General features: G+C 38.6%; 1 protein-coding gene and 2 long non-coding RNA genes across 3 annotated transcripts in view; 1 reads left to right on the forward strand and 2 right to left on the reverse strand.

Annotated features, from left to right (window-relative positions):
- Positions 1 to 18,562, reverse strand: part of CHRM3 (cholinergic receptor muscarinic 3) — a 271,172-nt gene that overhangs the window by 252,223 nt on the left and 387 nt on the right. The window lies entirely within an intron of this gene.
- LOC135411315 (uncharacterized) lies at positions 11,065 to 11,925 on the reverse strand. The gene is made up of 2 exons (XR_010429090.1): positions 11,656 to 11,925; positions 11,065 to 11,179 (listed from the first exon to the last, which is right to left on the reverse strand). It is a non-coding gene; the product is annotated as an uncharacterized LOC135411315 (long non-coding RNA).
- Positions 12,205 to 14,868, forward strand: LOC135411314 (uncharacterized). Its single transcript, XR_010429089.1, has 3 exons — positions 12,205 to 12,471; positions 13,464 to 13,568; positions 14,059 to 14,868. It is a non-coding gene; the product is annotated as an uncharacterized LOC135411314 (long non-coding RNA).

Consider the following 18,562-nt stretch of genomic DNA (forward strand, 5'->3'; position numbering starts at 1 on the left):
TTCTACTTGGCTGTTACCTCTGAAGCAGAGCAGCGTACCAAATGTGAAATGCAATTGCAGGCACCTTCAGCTAAACGCAAATCAAAAATCAGAGTTCAGAAGAGGCATATCAGTAGTTACAACTTCTATTTTTACAGTGGGTAATAAAAGACAACATCCTGAAAAAATTTGAGGATATAAACAAAAGGATATGTTTATAGCACTTAAAGAACGATTTTGGCAAGACTAGTGTTTTTCTAGACTCAAGGTACAAAGCATCTAGAAGAGACCAAAAACCAGATGAAGATAAGGAAAAATACAGCAGTTACAGGTTTTAGTCAAATGGTTTCTCCATTAGTTGATTCTCACCACAGAAGCAACAAAGACTTTGAATGGATGACTGAGGGCTTCCAGCTCCTCAATCTTCTCAGACAAGTCTTTTCTCCCTCCTGTTACCTCAGGGAAATGCTAAAAGTGTTTTGCAATCATGTAAAATCATGCATCTCTAAGAAGCAATGAGGCTACAGTGAAGTCTTACAAAAGCAGCTTATAACCCCAAAACCGAACTTAAACTTGAAAGCTGTTTCAGTTTACTTTTCAACTCTTTGTTTCACCCATGAAAGTTTCCACTTGTTGCTTAAAATAGCAGAAGGAACATTTTTGTTTACTTCCACGGAAGAACAAAATCCCTGCAATATCAAGGCAATGAAGAATATATGTACGTGAGAGAGTGGAACAGCTTCTGTGGCCAAATTAATCAAGCACTTTGTATATGGAATTAAGTATAGCAGGGAGAGCTTCCTGTTGTTCATTTTTTGCCTACTGATAGAAGGGTATTAGTGAATGCAATTTTCATATCCTTGCAAACATTTACATAAAAAGAATAGGACAATTATCTAAGAAATGTAGTTACTGTACCTATACTAACCTCTAAGCATGCATATATGCCCAGACAACTTAGCCTTGACTCATTCCATCATTTTAAATGTAACTATGCAGGATTGTGTGAAAAGAGCTCTTTTCTACTCCCACTTGCACATCACTGTAAGAAAGCTATCATCTGGTCCTACGAGCAAAAAAAATATCTCACATAACTGTATGTGATGACAAGAAGGGAATTTTGACCTTCTGAAGACATATTACATCTTCTGTGCATGAAATTAAAACTGAAGAGCAGTTACCATCTATGGAAGGTCCTGCCAACTCCTGCAATATGAACAAGAATTAGAGGCTGTAGAACTGTGCTTACATACACATACACTTATGTATTTAGTCATTGCTCCTGAGAGAAGCCGCCAGTGAACAACTCCCAAGAGTATAACACACAATTACACATGAAGGGATTTGCATTGTTGCTTTGGGTTTTTTTTAATATTTTTTTGCTGTGGATTTTGTCAGCAAATAATTTGCTTTGCTTTAGGTCTTATTATGACTCAACTTTAACCCTTTCATGTAGTTTCTTATATAAACACTCAAGAATCTCAGAAGTATAAATCTTCTGTCTTTTAAACAAAACTGTGAAGCTAACAGATTTAATAGATTTTGCAATTGATTGGTTTTAACCCAAATTACTACTGTTCAAGATTTTTCTTGATAGCAAAACAGAAACCAAACCGAATTATCTTCTTTCAAGCAAATATTTATACTCAACCAGCAAGGAAAGGGCATGTAAACAGACTTCAGTTTGAAAGAAAAGCCCATGTGCAGAGTTTACAATTGTCACTCAGGCCAAACAGTATCCTCAGAAGCAGTGTGGAATTGAACCCGTGGGTTCAAGCATACATTACTGACTTCCCAAGAAAACACTTAAGTTTGAGACTATACTGTTCTCCTTGGCAGGAGAAGGCTTTGAATGACGAACAAGAACAACGTACACAGAGACTGTCAGTCTCAGCTGCACTCCTGTCCTTGCTTCACAGACGGCCCACCTAGTCCTGAGGTAGCTCCATTTTATAGCTTTTAGGCAAAGCAGTGGTAACTTCAGTTTACTTGAAAACCCAGAACAAAGCATGACTCTTGGAAGGCTGCTCAGTGGTCTGCATAGTGACAGCAGGGGATGCAGCTACGGGACAGCCATCTCCCAAGTCATTCACATGCAACTCTTCCCTTGAGGAGACACAGGCACTGGTCTTGCTGTTGAAGCAACGTGATATGATATGAAATATATGGAGAAAGAAAACATCTGACTTGCAATTAAGACAGAAAGAGGGATGCTTGCTAAGAAACACAGAGCACAGTGACAGCTGGAGTTCTTTTTCAGGTATATGCTAGCTGGTTACACAAAGTATAACCATGCTCTCCAAGCAGTGCTAACCAAAGGAGTTGTATGTTTGGGGCAATCTCTAGGGAAATGACTACAACATGTTCAAAACAAAGCATGTGGTGCTACTTTGTATGGCAAACGAGTGATCTATCCTAAGCTAATGATTCCCCCTTCTTATCCAGGGATGAGTTTTACGGATGTGCAGGCATTGAACTAGACTGTTTCTAAGCATTCTTGGTCCCAAGTCTTCTCCTGAGAACACATTTGTCTGCCTGATCAACTTGTACCTTGACCTGCAAAGACATTCCGCTCAGCCCTTGGGCTAAAGAGCAAATCTACCCAATCCAAAGAAATTTTTTCACTTTACTTGCTGAGAAAGCAAAACAGCCAATTATCTTTTCTGTTTCCTTTTCAGTATTCAACCCGACTGCTTTCCACAGTTAAAAGTAATCTCATAGCATGAACTATTTCATTTACCCCAAAAGGGGATTAGGACTTCTTGGAAACATTTTCAAAATAAACAGTTTCCTTACCATGCTTAAACAATGATTATTTAAGCAAGGTAGTCAAAATGTCTCAGAGGAGTTGTACTTGTCATTGTACAATTTTCAGCATGATCTACAATATGACCAGCCACCAGTGACCTGTATTAATCACGGGCTAAAGTATAATTAAGGTAAAATTAATGTACTGCAATGCTCTGACAATTGCGGTTCATGTTTCCACCCTTTCTGCTGGCTTGCCAGACTACTGCACTTCTGGTGGAGAAGTGGTCTGCAACTGAGGCCGAGCACAGGAATTCATTTTGCGCAGAGCAGAAACGTAAACGGACAAAAAAAAATTGAATCAATTTTTATAAGCATACAGAAGAATTCTTTCCATCCTGACTATGGCAAGAGCTATTGGGCAGAAGAGCACTGCTAAAACTACCTAATTAAAAACTGCCTGTCAATATGATCAACAGGAGCTAGAAAATTACCTGCTAATGTACTGTCCCTGACTGTAAGGGAGAAAACGTTTCACTTCTTATCTGGTATGTGATTTAAAATACCATGTCATTGTATTAAAAAAAAAAAAGTCTATAATCTTGTAGCATCTACCCTAATTCTGCTTTTCTTCCCCTGTACAACAGCTTCCAAATGCCTTAGTCCACAAGCACCAATACTCACTCATTTTTTCTTCAACATACACGATTAGCTTCTCTCCTGTGACATGCTTACGGTTCTGCTTGCAGTTCACATTAATGGTGAAACATCTGCTATACTGCCACATAGAAGTATAGACTTAAATTTGTCACTGAAGGATTTTACAGCAACCCAGCTTGTGGAAATATTTGACTACTACAGCCTTACAGTTTAGCGAGAAATATAAGGCAGCCTCAGAAATAACAAACAGTCTCAAGAAAGAAAGCTTTAACAGATGGCTGGGAATCTGGAAACCCATTTCCAAACTATTTCCTCTAGCTGAAGACCCAGAAAAAAACCACCATCATGTGATCCACCTCACAGTCAAAGTCCTGTGGAATTAACTGCAACAGAATATTGAAAACTTTTGGGTGGAGGGGAGTTTTTTGTTGAAGCAGACAAGCAGCTCCATTTTTCAAGGGATAAAAAATGAAATCCTTTGCACAAATGATTCATTACTAACCAGCAGTTTACAAACTCACAAGCATCTTGAGATGCAGCTGCATTCCACCATGACAGAGTCATTTAAGATTACATACAAAGACCTCCAGGAGCCAAATCTTGACATTTCTCCCTCATTGAGAGGTGCCTGTGCAAATGCTTGTACATGTCCGAGTCAGGAACACATGCTAATGAACTATTTCAACACCACCTGCCGTTATCTCATGCCTGCAATTGCCTCCAGGCTCCCAGTACCTCACTATCAGACAACTTGCACTGTCCTGTGGAAATGGAAATTATCTATCTAGATTTTCAAGGCATAATGGTAATGCCAAAGTTTGAAAGCACTGCACTTCAGATCTATGAATAACAGAAACTTAAACTTCCACAATTCCTCCCCACTGCCTAGAATCATTATAAACTTTAAACTCTCCTGGGGTGGCCAGCCTGCCTCCACAGTCAGATAACTGTCCTCATCTCCTTTCTCTGAATTTTAACTAAATAGAGAAGATTAACAGGAACAGCAAAGGGGAAATCCCATAGCACTAACTCGGTGAAAATTAGACAGTATCACGTCCATCTGTCACCTAAGCTAAAGAGTTTAAAAGTTTCCTGAGGTAGTAATATAGCTGTTGTGGAATTAATACGTGCCTGAAAAAACAGATAAGTTCCCTTGACTGTAGCTAGTTGACTAATTTTTAGGCTTTGTCAGAAGAGAAAACAAATTCCTCAGTCCAGAGGTATTTCTTTCAGGTTTTTTATCAAAGTTGTTATGCAATGAAGTCACTTTTGTAGCATCCAAAGTTTTGCACATTTCAGCTCAACTCTCATTACAACAATTTCAAGCAGCTCCTAAAATACAGGATTGGTGGTCAAAGCTTCTAAATATCAACAGGGGAATTCACAAGTCACTAATTATACACTTGCTTTTCCAATATGGACACTGCAACACTAACACTCAGCTGACATTTTAAGTAACTTTCATCTCAGAAAGATCAACAAACACAAACGATACAGAAGGAACCAGAAGTGTATAACACCAAGGGTGTGCAAAAGGAAAATAAAGTAGCTGGTACATGGTCTGCTTAGATAGTGCCTTTTTCTTTTTCTTCAAGAGGCCTAAAGAGCTTCAGCTGTAGTTATTTAAAATTCTCATGGGTGGCAGAAGCTGAGTGAACATCATAGGTATTCTGTGCAAAGCTGATGATGACTTTAGAGGAGCTACAAACTGACATAGTAAATGTGAGCTAATGGAATATGGCTAATTTATAGCCACTCTGATGCTAACCCACATTTCTTTACATTAAGCTCCTTGGGATAAAATATCACAATATACTTCTACAGCTGTTTGCACACCATATTTACAATTACACAAGGAAAACTAGCCTCTCAGTCAAACATACTGTGCACATTCAACTTTACATCTTCTGGTGTCAGTGTGGACTCCTGAACATGACTTCCTTATTTCAATGACCTTTTCTTTGCCTATATCAGAAATTTTTGTTAACTTGATATGACCATTAATTTAGGTAAAGTTCAGCTGGCTAGCAAGCACTCAATAACTATTTTGCTTTAACATAGAGTCATTTAATCCATTTCAAAGCACGCTGCACTACATTACTGTGAAGCCATTTTCACATATTTTCATGATATCCCAATGACATGACAAAAGCACAAGATTTCACTAAATCCAGAGGTAAAGCCTTGCTACTAAATAATGTAGTCCATCTATTAAAATCATTGAAACTCCAAGTTAAAGCTGTTGAAAATTGCTTACTGACAAGTCACTAGCTACTCATCTTTTTGTTCTATGGATCAGTCAGTTTCTCAGTCACCTCTCTCAGCTCTGTCCAAATATTGCTGGCAAGATAAAATGCCAAAACACCACAAATCCACCATTAGTCATATTACTATTACAGTAGTACTATATCAAGGAGCTTTCCCTCTTACAGCCCGGTTCAGAATATGACGTTCTTGCCTTCACATGCACAATACAATTCAGGTTCATTCTGTAGAACCTCAACTCTATTCCGTGGGTGCCATTTCACTCAAGTTTCTCCAATAAAATTCATGTTTTATCCACACAAGATCTATTAACAAGCACAATCAAAACAAAAAATTCCTACCCAAACCTATGAATAACAATCTGTATTCTTATAATTTTGTGCATAATTACCTATTTAGAATATTTATTCCAGTTCCATGATTCTCACAAATAAAAGTCCTAATATATACACAGATCACTTCATCAGAACTGAACTTTTAAAAAAAATACACATAACCAAAAATACTTGGAAAAATTATATACAGCTAACCATCAGAGGGGTGCAAAAAGGACACTAGAAATTCAGGAGGGAAATTATAATCTTCAAATGAAAGGTTCTGGTCTGGTTGTTACTCCGAACTAGGATCAGAGGAAGAATATTTCTTAAGTTTATCTTCACATGAAAATAGCTACACATATTATAGCTTTAATCTCATTTAAATTAATATAATGTAACTGCTGCAAATAGTTTGGGGATATTTATTTCAATTTATTTTGCTTAAGTTGATTAGGACAGGCCTTGAAGTATGTTTTGCACACGTACACTCCACGCACATCATTGGCTAAAACAAGAGCAACTGGCCACATATTTCTAGAATTCACATTTCTGTTTCAATTTACTAGGAGAGGGTAATATCTCTGGTAGAAAAAAAAATTGAAGGATTTTTGAGTTTTCCAGTTTTCATGGTTTAAAAATGTTATAAACAAAACACACAAGTAAAACTGAGCAGAAGAAGTCCCACGCTTTTCACTGTCTGAGCTTAAAAAAAAGTAAAAGAAAGTGAAAGACAGGCTGAAGTGAAACTTCAATTTGTCCAAATCCAAAACAAAAAGAAAACCCAACCTGTAGCTTAACAGTGCTAGGTGTCACCCCACATCTTTACGACAGAAACACAGTCAGATGGTGTATACACACATCTATCAAATGTAAGAACACTTCTATAGTGTTTCCTCTTTATGTTGTAGTTTTTAGACATAACCTCCTGCATGAGCTATCCAAATACGTTAAGTGAACATATTCTGCATCTATTCATTGCTCTTAATCATTAATAATCCAGGATACTTGGTATCAAAAACTGGGGGAGGGGGAGAGGGGAGGGTGAAGGGAGATATCAGAACTACAGTTTTCTAGTATACACATTCAGGCCCAAGCATACCTTATCATCTTAAGCATTAGAATTCTCAAATTTCTTACATGTTCAAATGTTTCTTTTTAGGACTTCTGCCAAAAACAGTAAGGTAATTATCTTACATTCCCTAAACTGACCTGTAAATACTGGCCATGTAATACTGGCCACTGTAATACTGACCTGTAAATGGCCATGAATTAGGTGCAGGACTTTCCACAATCCATGTAGAAATTAAATTAATAATTTAACTTTGTAAATTCAACCCAGTTACCAATTAATCCATTACATGTGTTTACCCTGAGATCAGGAGCAGCAGCATTACCAATTGAAAAAACCAAGTGAAAGGCCATCAGAAGTTATTTTTAATATAGTAAAAAATAAATACATAATGAAGGAAAGTAGCTGCTAAAGCTAAAAACAAACACCACCACAGTTTCAAACACACAGCGAATAAAAAAAATAAAAAAAAAAATCTGAGTAATTGAAAGAAACAGCCTGGAAATCTGACTTTTGGTATGCCTAACACTAAGATTCAGAAATGCTCTCCTTAATGACATTGCAACACCCAATTTCAATCATAATCATAAAGCAGAGTCAAAGTCATGCTAGTCACACAATCATAAAAGGTTGTAACACAAATGTTCTCAGTGTTCTAGTGTTCTTGTTATATAAATCAATACACAAGACAAATAAATTATGACCCATCCAATTACGTAAACCATATCAAGAAAATGTTACCACCTTATAAAATAAAAAAGATAAGGTTTGGGCTTTGTGGGGTTTTTTGTTTGTTGCTTTGCAGTTTTCAGGTTTTTTGAGGGTTGGGGGGTTCTTGGGGGGCAGGGGGTTGTTGTTGACTGGTTTGTTTTTTTTTTTAAAGGAACCTTTACTCTCCATAACTTCTACAGAAACAGTAATGACAGTGAAATTTTAGAGAAGTAGAAGCAAAACTACAGCTGTTGTAAAAAAAATGCATTATTCCTAGAAACAAATAAACCCACCAAACAACAACATATGAAGTGAAACAAGTTGATGATATCTGACACAGAAAAGGATACTGGTCGCCAGTATGACTCACTGTACCACGGAAACTTTCAAACTGACGTAATAAGGATAAGACCTCAGCATGCTAATATTGGCAGGTTGCTACGTATTAGACATTTAGCTACATTCAAAGTAATCAATATGCTAAAAATTGTTTCAATTCCAATATTTTCTCCTTGAAAACAACATATCCAATCATATTGATATTTGAAATTCCATTTTCTTAACTTGCAAATATTACAGCAAGTGATAATTGTGTACATGTGCTAAAACTGTGGGGAAGAAATTAGGAGAAATGAGCTTTTTTGTGTACTATTTTATTTCAAGCGAAGTTCACTTGAGATCATGCTTGGTTTCCTCCTGATTGCTGCTGTCAGCCTACAAGTCACATAGCCTTCATTCTTCTGTTTCAGGCATTTAAAAGCGTGATTTTACCATACCCATAATTCAAGAGCTGATCCTGGCAGCTTACATCAGCAGTAGATTTGCTCACAAGAGCCCTGAAAAGCTTTAGCATGTAATGCTTCATGAAAATTCTGCACTCCAAGTACCTATTTACTGAACCACATTTCTGGATGTCAGACTCAACATGCACTTACTTAAATGAGTTTTTTCCAACCTAATTAAAGAAAGCGACTAATACAAATCTGTAAAACTAAATCCATGCTTGCTTAGCATACTTGAAAAAAAGCATCCTTCCAGAATCATCATTTTCATTTAACAACTTAACGCTGTTTTTCGAGGAGGAGGCAGGAGAGAAGACTAATAAACACTTGTAAAAATCATGATATCTGTTCAGCTTCAATATTTTATTCACAGATGGCAATAAACCACAATGAATGCAGAAATTAATATAACAAATGACATTTTTCTTCCTCAAACTGGATGGAAAGGTAAACAGCTTTAAAGCTTGTAAGAACGTGCTTTTAACGATGGATCGCTTGGGTTGTGCTTACAAGAAATATATCTCATATAAAGTATGATCTTCAGAAACATAGTATTGAAAATAAGATTTGAATGAATCCTTCAATTAACTTTTTACCAGTAAAATAAGCATCCAATATTTTTAATCACTGGTATGAATCACTAAAACTTTGATATCAAATCACTATCAATCACTAAAACTTTGATATCAACACAAAAACTCATCAGTTCCCAAAGAGTTTTGACATTAAAGAAAGTTAAAACAGTTTTGTGTCCAAATTAATAGGAATTTGTAACTTAGTTTAAGTTCTATCCAGCTCAAGCTGGAAGTGTTCAAGCCAACATCACTGCAAAAGAAAATTCTAAATTTCTAGAGATTGCAGTAGAAAATTATCACATCTTAGGCAGTTTTTAAAGATTATATATGAAAACTATTGCTGTATTTATAAACATTTTGTTGACCCTGGCTGCCTCCAAAGCTGCTCTATCACTCCCCTCCTCATCTGAATAGAGGAAAGAAAATAAAACAAAAGGTTATGGGTGAAGATAAGGGCAGGGAGAGATCACTCACTGATTGCCATGATGGGAAAAATAGACTCCACTTTGGTAATAAGTTAGAAAATTTGCTCCATCAAAATCAGAGTAGAATAATGAGAAATAAACCCAAATCTTCAAAACACCTTTTCCCCATGAAGGGGATCTACAGTCAGTTCATCACACATTGCCTCAATTGCTCCTTCCTCCTCGGGGGGAGAACTCCTCAGACTCTTCCTCTGCTCCAGCATGGAGTCCCTCCCACTGGAGACAGTCCTCTACCAACTTCTCCAAACTCAGTCCTTCCCATGGACTGTAGATCTTCATGAACTGCTTGAGCATGGGTCCCTTGCAGGTCTCAAACCTGATCCAGTGTGGGCTCCTCTCTCCACAGGTCCTATCAGAAGCCTGCTCTAGTACGAGCTTCACAGAGGGTCACAGCCTCCTTCGGGCACTCACCTGCTCCAGCATGGAGTCCTCCACTGGCTGCAGGTGGATCTCTGCTCCACTACGGACCTCCATGAGCTGCAGGAGGACAGTCTACCTCACCACGGTCTTCACCACAGGCTGCTCTGGTGCTTGGAGCACCTCCTCCCACTCCTTCTTCACTGACCTTGGCATCTGCAGAGTTACTGTCCTGTAAAGTAACTTTTTTCCCTTCTTGAATGTTATCCCAGAGGTGCTACCAGCATCACTGATGGGCTCAGCCTTGACCATCAGTGGGTCTGTTTTGGAGCTGTCTGGCACTGGCTTTATCAAACAAAAGAGAAATTTCTAGCAGCTTCACACAGAGGCTGCCCCTGTAGCCCTCCTGCTACCAAAATCTGACCATGCCAACCCAACAAACTTCTTTTCAATCTTGCTTGCACATTTTTGCCTCTTTAACATTCCCTTCAGCAAACAAACACAGCTTTCATTGAGCTGAGTGAGAATGAAAATTACTGACTCAGTACTGAACAGTATAAACACCGTCTGCTACTTCTGAAAAGTACAGTTCATCTTCACCTTCCACATAGTTGCTTTCACAAAACAACTGAGGTTTTTTGAATGGAGATATTGAATGGGAGGAAAAGTAACAGTCACTTGTATTTTTATTTGGAAGTCTTAGTAGGCACTATGCTTTTCCAATGAAAACTGCTGTATGACTGAAAAGGAAAAACCTGACAATCCAAGGCATATATCTATGACTGTCTATCAACAGGAAAGTCAGACACTGTCTTCAGATTTGTTGATATATTCCCACATCACACTGCAGTTTAACACCAAGGAAAAGGAGAACCAATACATCTGCCTAACACGTCATCACTAGCCAGCAGCTACTGAATGGCAGCTTCCAGAAATGGAGCTACAAATCATTCTCATTGCTTTTCTATTTATATTAGTTCCCTTTGCATTGTATAGCATTATTTTTAGCAACTATTTTCTATAGCAAAATCCTTTACTCCTTGAGTTGTAATTCGGTAAGCTTCTCTTCCACACACATTTGCTTCATCTCTTTCATCACCATTTGCTCTGAAGTCATTCTTTTTTAGCCCTTTATTTTTTGTACTGCATCCAGACACTAGAGATCAATGTTTTTTGTCTTCCAGAGAAAATCTATGTCTTTTTTAAGAGTAAATTTTTTTTCCATCACTTCCTGCAGGAAATATAAGATAATTTTATACAAAACAATGACCAGAAAAAGAATATAAAGACATGTGAAATCAACAACTCTTTACCACAAGTCTCCTTACTAGATCTAAATCTCCCCGAATTTCTCTCAGCAGCTCCAGGCCCAAGATATGACTCCAATTCTCCTTTTTTCCATACCTCCTTAAGAGACACTGCTAAACTGACTTTGCTTCTTAGAAGAAGCTTTCTGCGATAGATATTTTAGAACAATGTTTACATACATAAATATTCCAAGGATCATTCGTCTTCCAAGAACCCTGCAAGTAAAAGATACTCAGCATTTCTTCACTATTGATTTTGTAATGCTCTTTTAGCTTTTATTGCAGTATTTTCTTTAGGATTTCCCAGTTAACAAAGCCATATCACTATGCTAATAAAAGGAACAACCAGGAGGTACAAGTGGAAGGGAAATTTAAAGCTTTGACTGCTTGAAAATGGTACCATTTGACATTATGCAGAGAGCTTTGAAGGGTTCTCCAAGAAGACGTGTTCTGACAAGAGAAAATTGCAGAGCTGTGGCCTTCCATGCAATTTCATTTTCAATATTTACGTCCTACCAATTATTACTTGTAAGGTTAACAGTCTGGTCAGAGTAACCACAGAAGGTCTGCTAGGCGTCAGAGGCACTGCATATATGGAAACATATATCAATAATACACAGAAGAGGCAGTCTTGACATCCAGTGAAGCACCATTATGAAGCCATCACTTCTCAAGGTGAAGCAAGAATCCACACAACGACCCTTCCCCCCCAGGAAACTGTCACATCCTTCCCAGGATTTCTGCCACAGGTATGTTCTCCCTAGAATCATGTTATTCCATTTTTTTCTGGGTCTTTTACTGTTCCCCCTTCTTCTTTTCTCTCTCCTGTATGTATGTAAGAGTCACAGGCTCCCACAACACTACCTTCAGACTTCCCTCCTACAGGCACTGCCCCTTCTTTGACTCTTCCTTAATTTACAGTTGTCTTGTTCTTACCCTTCACCTGTCCTTATACTCTGTTCTCACACACTCTTCCTTCAGTGCAATCAACATCCTCAGAAACCTAGCTCCCCCTAAAGATTTATAAGCTTTCACTACCTCAAAAATCTATCACGGCCAATAATATCAATCTTGGACTTGCAGTGTAAGATATTTCCCTTTTATTCCAATGTTCCTCAGGTGTTTGGATCTTCCACACCCCTTATGCCTCCTGATGCGTGTGTGCGCATAAATGGATAACTTCCCTTGTCTGCCCGTTATCAAGAGAGATGACAAGGTAAAATGCAAATAGCAATCCATTTCAAGGAAGGAAAAAAAAAAAAGATGCTGGTGAAAAAGCAGAGATAAAGCACTATCTAATTCTGAGCTCATAAATTTGGATTATTTGCTGTCCAGCTAATCCTGAAACCTGCTTAGGGTTTTCCTGCACATCCACTCTCAGGGCTAAAGGGCAACTACACTTTGAGTAAGGATGCAGCAGTTTATGTTGAAACATTATTATCAAAGATAAAAATCTGCAGAGTATTCCACAGGGTGATGTATTTTATCTCTGATGAGACACAATGTGCTGTAATTATTTTGTTTGAAACAAGTATGCACTTTCATATAGCAACTGGAGATGATTAATAAAGATAATTCTGAAAATTTTCAGGTTCTGTTCTTTCATGACAGTTTTGAGTGTTTGTATTACTCCCTTTAAAAGCTCCTTAATCCTTTGAATAGTTCTTACTATTGTGCTTATTACATATTAAGATTGAATTCTCCTACTAATTGTCTGCAGTGAAGTTCAAAAGGATTAGTTGCTATAGCAATACTTCATGTTGATTCAGAAATTAATGATAAAAGAAGTGGCAATTAGTACTATTAATTTTTACTAGAGAAATATGGGAAAGTGCTACAAGGCTGCTGGCCAAAAAAAATTTAAAAAAAAATAAAAAACCAAACCAAATGAACAAAAAAAGCAGTATGATTTTGCATAGGTGACCAATATAGAACTTGCAGCCATCAAAGCAAGCATAATGGATATTTCATGCTTCAGTATGTGCAGCATGAGTATTGCTGTCTTAATACCTCAAGACAGACCCAGTCTCTGCTGTGTTTCAGGAATTCCCATAAGATCACAAGGATGTGTCTCCTTTCATACATAATGGCACTCGATGGGACAAGATCCTCTACATTAGCATAAGGAAGAGAAATTTAATACTTTTCTCTGCAGCTTTGACACTGTACTTTCAGAGTTTTGCAGAGACCTTTCTTTGGCATTTTTAGTGAGTGCAAGTATGTTCATTCAATACAATGACCTGCTTACTCTCATTCCTGAGTAATAGCCATGAAGCGGATAAGTGTTTTCCAGGTCACACGAAACCAAACGAGGTAATTAATATTCTATAACAACACTACAATTATCTCACCAAATTATTTATTATTTGATTTTGTTGCAGTCCAGTACCTTCTACAAGGTATTTAAGGTTTCAGAGAGAATTTTCCTTTTTTTTTAGGTTTGACTTGCTATTTAAATCCTATAAAGGATAGTGTGTCTCTGCATAACTGTTTAAAGTGTAAGGCTGAAGGAAATGGAACACTTTCCTTCTTCAGTATGTATTTAGTAAGATTTTTTTTAATGTACAATTTGACAGCCTTAATAGTGTATTTCCTGCTACTAGAAACCCACATAATTACTGAACTCAAATTTACTTATTTCATAATGAAATGATGGAGGTTTTTTATAAATTCTTGTGGATGATAGATAGCATCTTTTTCCCCTTCAAAACTGTCATGCTTATATCCTTTAGATGTTATAGCTGATAGCTTCTCAACATTCCTGCATGAAAGTCTGAGGTTTCTCAAAACCCATTAATCCTAGATGCTGGAAGGATCTTCTGCTTTGGACAAGGACATACAAGAATAAGGAGGCTGCAGGACAACGTATGATGTCACAACTCTATACATTTGACCTGAAAAGGGGTCCCTTCATATATCAAGTGGAGCCTTAAAGGTCTGTGAAGAACCTTCAGCATCTGGCTCCTAATGCTGTCAAATAAGGTAGTAATGGACAAAATGTTCAACACAAACACAGCTAGAGCTAAGCAGGTAAACCACATTGCACAAAACCCCTTGGCCAGCCACTGGCATTGAGATTAGATAATTTTCTTTAACAGAAGTCATGTACATAGAGAGACGTGCACTAGAAACTCCAAGCACTTTTTTAATCCCTTCCTTCCAAGTTTCTCAGTCCTCTATGAACTTGTTTGTTAGAGATAAACTTCTGACTTTTGTATTACAAGCTTTTGTATGTCACAATTAATCTTTCTCCCATGGAGATATACTGGGAATGCAGAAGGACAGATTATCATCTAAATATGGTGAGAGATTAACCTTACACATCATCACACAGAGTCCTTACCCAGAGGGGGAAAGAAAAAATAACCAGAAATATAGATCATTATAGAGCCAATTCCATCAACTTGTTGAATTTAACTGGACAATTCTGAATCCCCTGGTCACATTCACTATGCCCACAAGAACTAGCAGAGCAGCCACAACTTCCTGGAGATCAAGTCTAGGAATAATGCTCACAACAGAGATCGACCAGACGGTTGGTCTGCATGGACTCTGATACTGTGACTATAGTGATGTATTGCACTTGGGTAAATGAACAAAACTTTGAAGTTGCTTGCAGGAAAGTGTTCTAAATTAAAAAATGTTAGGTTTTTGTTTACTCTATCTTTAGAATGAAAGGACAAAAAACAGAAAAGGAAAGGTAATGGCATTGACAAGTGGCTGCATTTTTGAATAATATCCAGGAAAACACTTTCTGATTATCCATACCCTAGCTATATTATTAAATATTTCTCTGTTACTATCTCCATCAAGATTAATTTACAGAAGTATCAAGCTGCCTCTAGCTCTCATTCTAGCAACTGATTATTTATCATTTGTAATATAACTGACATCTTTTGTTTTTCCAAAGATTTTCCAACCACAGAAAAGACCTTGCCTTCAGTTTGCAAACATTTAATAAAGAAATTCACTTAAGCCTACCCTCCTTTACACCAACGGATGCCTGCAGCATGAAACCACACACTTAGAACATGCAAGAGGGTTAATCGTTCTAACACACAGTAATTTCAACATTTGACATTCAGGAGAATGCCTTCTCTTTTTGCCCTCACTGAATCTCCTAATCAGGGTTCCATGTACAAGGTTGTGTTACAGTGGCACTCAACCAAGGCACAAGAAGTATGTTGCAGCCTGCTCTTATCCTGTCTTAAAAGAAAAATAAGACAACTCCTGAGCATGAAGTCGTAGTTTAATCATGGCACACCAGGCTTATACTAGATTTATTTATAATGTTTTGCACCCCAACACCATCACGTACATAGTTTCGTATATGCTACAACACTGCTGGATGGAGTGAGAGGCACAATTTGGGCTTCTAGAGGTGTAGATGATGGACACTCTCCCAGCATCTCTAACTGACAGCTTCACAAATTACAGCAGCCGTGCAGTCTGGCAGAATTTATATTCTTCAGTTGAAGACACAGAATGAAGTTACAGGGAATGTAGCAACACTGTTGAATGGATTTGCAAAACAGACTACTTTTGGTGTTACCAGGCTCTTTCTTTTTATTCCAAGCTTACAGATCCATTTAAATATCTTACATATTCATAAAATATGGTACTTAAATACAGATAAGAATACTGAGATGGCACTGCATATCCTTCCCCACATATTTTTATCCATACTGTTCCTTATTTTAAAGCTTTATTATATATCTTCACTAAATGAAAATCTGCCATTATAGTATGCGATGCTATTAATATTAGTAAACCGTTCTATCATATTATGTACTAAACTAAGCAACCATGCGTTTACATGCACTGAGCAGAGCTTTCATTGCCTTCAAATATTGCACAAATACTTTGTCTTATCCTCAGAACACCATCTCCTCTTAATGGCAAACAAGCTGTAATATGATAATGAACAATATTAATTAAGGTCATCCAGATCACTCAGACTTTTTCCAAGCATCAAGCACCTTTTGCACTCCTTTCTGAGTCACATAACGCTGCGTAAGCACAGGAATTGTTGGCACAAAGTACACATTTAGGCTGTCTGCTACAATCAAGACAGAGAGAACAGGAGATATGACATATGAACCATAATGCTGTAGTATTCGTGTAGAAGAAATTTTTACCTTAGTCATCACAAGATTTTCTTTAGCGTTTAGGATTTGATCCTGAAAACACTGATAGCACTAAGGCTAAAACCCAAATACTAATGCAAAAAAGGGAGGTTTGAGAGTTTTAAAGCAGTTACTATAGCTTTAGAATGAAGAGTGTAGTAAGTGCAACAATTTTTTACACCAGCTTACAAATTAACCAAGAGATTTTACTCCTTAATACTAATACTTAGAACTGTAATTTAAGGCACCATTGAGCACTGTGTGATGTTTCATATGGTCATGGTCATGGCTGGTTTTCACTATGAAAACAACTACTGAGGCTGCTACTCTAAAATGTATAAAGCTGTTGGATGCAGACTATGTTACTATGAGTAAGATGAATTTTTTTCAGTAACAGAAAGAAAAATGGATTGCACTTGACAATATATAGATATATGATACAAAGTATGCCATTGGCTCCCTCCAGAAAGTTACTATTCATCTACTTGAATATGAGATGAATTTACACCTCGTGACAGTTTCTGTAATAAATTAGGTTTTATTTCTTTTGAATGAAACAGGAAAGGATAAAAAACCGAATTTCTGGGTTTGGTGGCAAAGTGCATCTGGTAGAAGAGAAGAACTTGCAACATGTTTTTATATAGCTGGCAGCAAGTCAGATGAATTTCATACCGGATTATCCCTGGAGCATTTCATTTCTTTGTTACTAAAATCCAGCAAAACTGCTACATTCAAAACAACCCAAGAAAATTGTTTTCAGTGTTTCAGCTCAAGTCAACTGATTCTTGTTTCCTAATGCTGGAGTTACTCTGTTAACATGCACAGGACACCAACGTAAAAACACATTACTCTGAACGAGATTCAGCACTGGAAAAATGTAGTCTTCATGGTGCTCTATGGGGCAATACACATAAAAGCTTCTGGTAATAACAGAACTATATTATTTTTTTTTTTAAAGAAGAGAGCAAAAAACATGAAAACTTTTTTAGACACAACATCAGAAAACCCTGCAATACTTCTTTATTGCCACAGAAAATTGCTACTGTATGAGTGACCTGCTTGCTTTCAAGCTGAAGCACGTTTCTGAAAGCCACCAAACCAGGCTTCCAACGTGGAAAAAGCAGCGTTTCCTACTGCAGTCCTGGTCCAACACAACTAAGTAAACCAAATGCTGCCAGATTAAATACAGAGGCAGGCGAAATAAAATCAATATATCATTCACTAACTTTGAGGTGTATAGGTACGTAAACAAAAAAAGAAAAAGTAGTAATATTTCAGCCAATGTAGGATGTAAACACAAGAAAATATATCACTTGGGCAACATCCTCAGGACATATCCCGACTTCTGTTTGCTGTTTTTAAAGTTTCTCAACCTGTGTCAGCAATACTGAAGTTATAGTTCTTCAGTCTGCAACTACTTCTATATATGGTCAGCAGAGATATTTGCTGGGATTTGCGTTTTTCCAAAGTAATCCGAGACAATCAGAACCAGTCAATCAGTAAGAAAACCCGCATGAGTGGATCCATAGCCCTTCACATGAGTCTATTTGGGCTTCTCTGCCCCAAGACTTATGCAGCAAATGGAATACTGCTAGTTATGGTTTTAAGTAAATACTCGGGCTCCGCTTCAGACACTCCCGTGGGTGCGCTGGTAGCGCACACCCTACCCCCCGCTACCTTCCCAAACTCCGGCCCGCACTCCGGTGCGCGATCCCCGTTGGATCCAGAAAGGAGCGGACACCGCTCACAGTCGCGGGGACGGTCAGCGGCTGCCCTCGGGGAGGCCGCGCAGCGCTGCGCACCCCCGCATTGCCCCCGCGGGACCGGCCCGACAGCCGGCGGCACGTCGAGCGCTGCCCCGGGGCTCCGGGTCGAGCCGCCGCAAGACAAGACGCCGCGCTGTGCGGCGGCGGCCCCCGACCTCTCCGACTCAGCGGAAGGGCGAGCCTACGGGCACCTCGCGGCGCTGCTCGAGGGGCGCAGCGCTCCCCGGGAGCGGCAGCTCCGCCGAGCCCCGCGGGGAGCGGGGCAGCCCCGCCGCACTCCGCGGAGCCCTCCGGCGGCCGCCGCCGCTGCGACCGCCTGAGCCTCCCACCCCGGGAGGGCAGGGAGCAGCGGGCAGGGGGTCCTAAGGCTCCTCACCCACCCCGCCGCAGGGACCGTGTCCCCAACTTTCCCCGC

This window comes from Pseudopipra pipra, chromosome 3, assembly GCF_036250125.1.
Source record: "Pseudopipra pipra isolate bDixPip1 chromosome 3, bDixPip1.hap1, whole genome shotgun sequence".
Taxonomy (NCBI): Eukaryota; Metazoa; Chordata; class Aves; order Passeriformes; family Pipridae; genus Pseudopipra; species Pseudopipra pipra.